Source organism: Cupressus sempervirens, chromosome 9 (genome assembly GCF_028749045.1).
Source record: "Cupressus sempervirens isolate cs-2001-9-10 chromosome 9, ASM2874904v1, whole genome shotgun sequence".
NCBI classification, from domain to species: domain Eukaryota; kingdom Viridiplantae; phylum Streptophyta; class Pinopsida; order Cupressales; family Cupressaceae; genus Cupressus; species Cupressus sempervirens.
In genome coordinates, this window is record NC_143126.1 from 408,925,302 (window position 1) to 408,932,513 (window position 7,212).

Consider the following 7,212-nt stretch of genomic DNA (forward strand, 5'->3'; position numbering starts at 1 on the left):
GGATTTAAGAGTTATAGCTTATGATTTATAAATTACTTTTGTTATATTACCATGTAAATATGTATGATAATATATTATATATATATAATAATGTAATGTAAAGATATAACATATAATAAATTAATATATATTAATATATTATGTTATTCTTATTATAATCTATAAATATAATTTATATTATTATTTTTACTAAATATAATAACGTAATATTTTTATTAAATATAATAACGTAATATATATATATATATATATATATATATATATATATATATATGGGTATGTGCAGGATCATGGTGTGCCAAAAAGTGGTGATGTGAAAAAAGAGAGTTTGAAGACGCCTAAAAGCGCTTCAAAATCTGCTCTGACTTTTTTTTACCTATCCAGGAACCAAACCTAGAAGGTAAAGCCGAGCCTTATCGGATATCTGATATGATATCGGATATCTGATTTGACATCGGATATCCGATAATATCGGATATCCAACATGTGACCGGATATTTGATAATTAGAGTAATAATATTATACCGCTATTATTATTATTTACTACATGATATTATTATTATTTAATATAATATTATTAAATAATATATCATACTATTATATTATAATAATAATATTATTATTTAATATTATTATTATACTATAATATAATAATATTGTTATTATTATATTATAATCGTATAATATTATACTATAATAATATTATTATAATGTATTATATTATAATAACATATTATATTATAATAATATAATATAATATTTAATATATTATAATATATAGTAATGTAATATAATATATATATATATAAGATATAATATAATAATAAAAAGTAATATCTTATAATATAATTTATAATAAAAAAGTATAATATATTATAAATTATAATAATATAATATAATAATATTATTATTATATAATATAATATTTTATATTATAATATATAGTAAATTAATATAATATATATAAAATATAATATAAAAATATATAAAATGTAATATATATTATATATTATATGTTATATTATATATATTGTACTCATTATATGTTATTGGGCCATATCGGATATTCGATATAGTATCGGATATCTGATACCTGCACATTGGATTAAATAAAATCACAGACCCGCGGGCCCTCATTTTATGCGAATTTGGGGCTAGTATTGCCATTGCGATCGGATATCAGATACGAGATCAGATATCAGATATCAGGTATGTTTTTCTTTTCCCCAACTCATTTTTAACCTAAACTTAATAGATTTTAACATGATTTTGTTTGTTTTAGTTGAATCTAGGGTTTTTTGACAAAAATGGTTAAAATTTAGAAAAAAAATTTAATATATATTACGTTTTGCAATTCAATAAGAATGGCTGATCAAAATGATGACACTGAGGCAGGGAATAATATTCCTCGTAACCCACCACCAAACGATCCAGTATCCCCACAAAACCCTCCACCAAATGATCATCTACCTCCTCAAAACTCTCCTCGAATCTAGGATTTGATAAATGAAAATCTCACCGAGTTGTGAGGTTTGCATAGAACATATAATAATGTAACTGCACTAGCTCCTATGTTATCCACGTTAAACACCATAGTGGATAACATTGAAACCCTTATGAACCAACAAAATGCCGCTCTTCGTTGGTGTGATGAAATGCACTAGAAGTTTGATGATGGTTTGGACTATGATGAGGTCGCAGCCCTCAACATAGCCAAAGACGATTTGGCTAGCCTTTTTGCTAACCCAAAAATGGGTATACCAGTTGACCCAAAAAAAACCAAACTATCGATTAAATGGTGCACAAATGACGCCATACGTGCAAATTTTTGGGATCGTTGGTGGATAGTCTTTGATATCCCTCCACATGGAAATTTAGACATACCATTTTATTTCCTTAGAAAATTGTATGCAGAATTTGTGTTGAAACTTAAAGTGAACTATTGGAGCATGAAGCCCAATATGGGCTTGGGACTAGGAGCTCCTCAGGATAGACCCTCTTCCTAGAGGAAGAAACTTGGCACTTTTGTTCCCCCCCCCCCCCCCTGATATCTCCCCCCTCCTCAAGTGTAGCATCCAGATATTATGGCAGAAGCTAGCTCTCAGACCATCAGAGCCATTCATAGGCTGATTAGCCTAATGATATCTCAGGCTAGGTCAGTCCTGCCTCCTCATGTTGATGATGTTGGTGTCAGTTCATCATCGGCTAGCTCATCACATGTTTGTGTGTCTCACACTTACATTACATGCAAGAATATTTTCCTGGGTCTCATAGGTGATCTTCCTGAGTATCATTTTGTATTAGACGAGGATACACCAGACGCATGTGCAGAGGCTATAGACCCTAATGTGAGAGAGGAGGGGAATGCAGAGGCATGGACTCCTTCGGCGTCGGTTGGTGTATACATTTTTTTGTTATGACATATGCGATTTAAATTTAATTTTTATAATAGCGTAATTTTAATTTTTAAGCCATATAGACTTTTACATGTATGTGATCTTCATTCATATTTAGTTGATGACTAAGGAGGAGCTCAGATAGATAGATGATGCTACACTCTCGGCCATTTCATTTGGCCTTGAGACATCTATGGTACATTATGTTGTGTTCACATTTTTTTATTCTATTTGATATTGTAGCATATATGGTTGCTAATCTTTCTTTTATCTTGCAGATACCACCTGCCCTGGGGGGACAAAGTGTGGGGGGTGAGCCAGCATGCACTGACAAAGGAAAGGTAATTAGATGTTTTCTAATTGATTAAATATCGATGCATTCTTGTAAAATGTTTGTGGTAATCTCATTTAATTACATTCTTTATTGTATATAGAGTGTGGCTACTGGCAATGAGCCTGTACATATTCGGCGTCCTAGATCATCAGGGATTTCCATTCGCACAGAGAGCCCCATTGTATGTATAAGTATCATTTATTTTTTATTTTTCTTATTGATGCAGAGGAAAGTATGATTGTTGTTTCGTACAATTTATGTGATTTTTTCCATACTAATAATGATTCATGTCTTGCATATGTTCATTACAACTTAAATAGGCTTATATGCACCTGTCCAACTGACCAAGTTGGTTACAAAGGTTTATTTAATCAAACAAATACCAAATTACTACTTTCCCTCCAAAACTAATATGACTATTTGAATTTGAAATTCAAATTTCAAACTATAGTTTTTATGCATTCCCTAACTTTCTAAACTATTCCATTGACTCAAAATTGGTCATATGGATTTATTAAATGCAACTAAGTATGAAACTATCCTAAGACTACCCCATATGGCTCTTTTGGCCATTTTACATCGTGTTGCCCTTAGGTCCTTACTAGGACTTTTATGGCTTTTGTCTTTCAAAGTACATTGTTTATTACATAATTCTATCATTGGTTTTAATATATCCCAATTAACAATCAATGATGTCTTTGATCCTCTATCTTCATCTGGTACCAAGGCTCTCTTAGATGATTTAATAGGTGCCCCTGCACCAAACACCCCACCTTCAAAGCAACTCTTGTCCCGAGAGTTAAGGGGTACTATCTTCTTTCCTCCCATCCTTCTAGAGAGATGTTTGCAACTTTGCACCTGCAATGTATTACCCTGCACACCTGCATACAAATCATTAGAAACAAAAAGCATTGGATCCTTGTTACCAGTCATGGTAACCTTACTGCCCGCTGGTTGTGAACAGTCGTGTTTTATCCTTGACAAAGGCTGAATAACTTGTTGTCTGAGGTCATGCTGACCCTGTCTCTTATCCTCCATGGATATGTTCACTTCTTTGTTCACTCTCGTCAGCAAAGGACACCATACTATTCCTATCATCACTCCTTTTGCTGTCACTGTCTGCTTGTAAGCAGAATTCTAAGTTTTGTCTTGAACAATCTCATCCTTCATAACCAAAAGAGATGGATTCAGTGGCAGATCTATCATATCATGTTTACTCTCCCTCTGCTCCTACAAGTCCACAAACTCTTTCTTGCCAAAACAAATAACTCTTTCCTCATCATGACCAGTCAAAGGATTTAGCTTAAACTTCACACCATCTTTGTGTACTATATAAACATTTGATGAGCCAAAATGAATAGTGTTCCTTGAGGCTTGCCAAGGCCTTCCAAGGATTACATGGTAGCATGTCATTAGAATGTGATCACATATAGCTTGATCTTTTATATTCTCCTATAGAGAAATCCACTATTGCTTGCTCCCTTACAACAATATTTTGTGCATCACTGACCCAAAATGCACTATATGGTCCATCAATAGGATACTTCTTCAATCCTATTTTATTTACCATTTCATAAGACACTAAATCATCAAAGGAACCAGAGTCTATTATCATCTTACAAATCCTACCATGGCTCATGCAATTTGTACTGAAAATGGATGGTCTGGTCTCCTTTTTCTACTGCATTTGTGGTCCTCTTCTCACCATCAAAGATTCTCCTTCAAGTTTAGGGTCTGCATTATCGTACTTCTTTTCTTCCTCTTCTCCTTGGGTCAAGGTGACTCTCCTCTCCTCCTTCCTAAAATCCACACCTTTCTTTGGGCACTTGTAGGATTGATTGCCTACTCCTCCACATGTGAAGCATTTACTTGTGAAAACACTATTACCTCTTCCACTTCCAAATCTTCCTCCCCTGAAACTTCCTCTTGTCTCAGATTTAATCTCTTTTCCTTTATCTTTCTCTTGATTGTTTGAAGTGTCAAACTGACTTCTTACACCTCTTCCTCTCATTGTTCCACCTCCTCTCTGATTTTCTTGCCTCTCATTCTTTCTTTTCAACTTCTCCTCTGCCCGAATTGCCAATTGAAAACATTCTCCAAGTGTCCTTGGTACATTCAATCCTATTTCATCTTGAATATTGTACTTGAGGCCATTAATGTATCTAGCCACCTTCTCATCTTCATCTTCTAGTCCTCCCCTAATACTCAGGGTATGGAATTTCTCAGTATAGGACATGACATCCATATCCCTCTGTTTCAAATTGTTCCTTCTTATCTTTAAATTTGGATTGCTAAATCAGATGGTAAGAATTGATTTCTCACCATGATCTTCATTCTCTCCCAATTTGAAATCTTATTCAATCCCCTTTTGATGCAGAGTCTGCAGCAACTACCTTCCATAAGCCAATAAATGGTTGTCACAATCCAACTTAGGATTATAGGTCTTCTCACAAGTCCTCTTACCCACTCCGGGTATACTCAACCTCCAAGCCAAACAAGGCAATCCCACTTCAAAAGCCTCACCAACTGTCACAAGTAATGGAGACAATCATGGACATACTGTTCCAACCCAAAATCATCAATTGGTTTGGTTCCACCAAACTCCCAACACACCTTTGCACTTCTAGGCCTACAAACCTTGTAGCCTTCCAATTAGCTTCTTTGCACTTTTCTCCCAGTATCCCTTAACAGCATAGGGACTTCTCCATAGGTCCAAACACCCTTCTTGGCACCTACTAAGAATCCAAAAGCTTTTGGGCTGATCTTGCTCCAACACCCTCCAAACTGCTTCTTGGTACCTAGGCCTAATTGATCAACTTAGGCTAGGGCTTCAAGGAAGAATGGGCAAGGTGGGTTCCCAAGACCCAAAACACTTAAGGAAATATCCAACATAGTCAATGCATCCAACTCTAGCACTCAAACTGATCAGAAGTGCCTGCAACCATGACTGTCACCAATTACCTTGCAAAAATCGGTCAAGCACATGGGCTTGCTTGACCTAGGGCCGACTTGGAAAAATAGTTGCCCTTCTCTCCAGGCCTCCAACCTCTGGCATTATGTTGCCTAGTCTCCTAACTTGCATATCCCTCAGTTTTAGAGGGTGCCACCAATGGGAATGCAAGTTAGGGATGCATTTGTGGAAGGGTCTAGGAAACAAGGCTTTTCAGACCACCTTCTACTAAAATGCAGATAAATTTTAAACCCCAACTCCTTTTTGAGTCAAACCAAAACCAAAAGTTTCCTAACTCACCCCTGCAATTATTTCATACACTTAGCAATCATAAAAAAATTGTACGAATTTGTACTAGGTAACAACCGAGCGATTACTAGTAAATTTCCAGAAAATTGAAGTTTTTATTATTTTTTCTCCAAACCACCGTACACTTCGATCTCCCCCTTTCAACTAAGATCACATATGACATATATAAAGGTCTACATGACTGTTGGAACAACCATATAGGCATTCCCAACCATAAAACAAAGAAACAACCACTTTTTGCTAATACTATTTAGACTTTAAATACCCTATTCTAAGGCCTTTTGGTCCCATGGAGTCACTTGGTTTATAACCACACCAAAATTCTTGTGGGCCTTACATGTGCCTTTATTACAAAATGTAGACCAACTTCTAAAATATGGACCAAACCTTTATTCCAACTTCCTAATCTACTTGAATCCTCGCTTTCATGGAGTGGCAAGGTGTCCGACAACATAGATACTTGTTCCCCCTTGCCACATAGGTTAGGTGCCCTGCACCACCTTTCCTCTCTCTCATTCTAAACACTAGTCCACCAAGTGAGTGTTGTTCCTCTCAGTCTTGCTGTTGCTACTTTTACCTTCTTATCGGCCTCTATGTCTTCAAGATCAAAGTAGTTCTCAAGGGCCTCTATCCACCCTCGCACTTCTTCACTATCCATTTTACCCAAGTATATTGGAAAATAAATATGATTCTTCCCACCATTACCTTGTACTACCTTAATAATTCTCATAAATCTCCTTTCTTCAGGATCATCTGTTGTCTCATGCTCTTGCCTTGCATTACCAACCTCTTCTTCTTCATGGTTCTCTCCATGATTTCTTCCTCTAACCTCTTCTCCTCTAGGTTCTTGCCTTTCCTTTTCTAAGGATTCTATCCTTGCAATAAGCTTCAGCCTCTCTCTTCTCATCTGTCTTTCTTCCCTCACTCTAGATGCTTCAAGCTCTCTCCTCTCTCTTTTCTCTCTTGCCAACTCTTCTCTCAATTCTTCAAGTTCTCTAGCCATTTGATTTTTAGGAGGCATTTTCACAACAAATTTTCTTCCTTCCCAAGGGCCAACTCACTGATTCTCTTTCTTTCCCCACCAAGAAATCTCTGGACACCACTTATGTACCTTTCAACTCTGGGACACACAAGGAGGAATTAGACACGCCAAGGCTTCAACAAAGGGACCAGCACACTAAGGATGAAAAAGACTCCTATGATGACGAAACCTACAACTTATC